Source organism: Blennius ocellaris, assembly GCF_963422515.1.
Source record: "Blennius ocellaris genome assembly, chromosome: 19".
NCBI lineage: Eukaryota > Metazoa > Chordata > Actinopteri > Blenniiformes > Blenniidae > Blennius > Blennius ocellaris.
Genome location: NC_137668.1, coordinates 16,533,922 through 16,534,321, shown reverse-complemented (window position 1 = coordinate 16,534,321; position 400 = coordinate 16,533,922).

Below are 400 nucleotides of genomic sequence, written 5' to 3'. Positions count from 1 at the left end.
CTTCACCGTGGCGGAGGTTCCGATCCACCGTCAGGACAGCAACATGGCAGAGAGGTGTCCGCTGCGGTGATGCATTGTGGGAGGAGAAGCTGCTCCTTCCCTCCACCTGCTAGCTGCAAAACAAATGAGATCTGCATTAGTTAAGGTAAACATCACTGTAATGATGCAGTATGAGACTACTACTACATGCAAATCATTGCATTTTATTCAACATTGCTGTCAAATTGTTAATGCATGCAGCTGCTGGAAACAAACCTTATTGATAGCCCGGTTTACTGTATATTGTATCAATAGATAACCAACCTCTCTCGTCCTAAGTTTGTATATTCTTGTATAGTAATACTGTAATTTTATGTTACTTGAACAGTAAAGCGGTGACCTGGAAGCAGATTTTTACTCT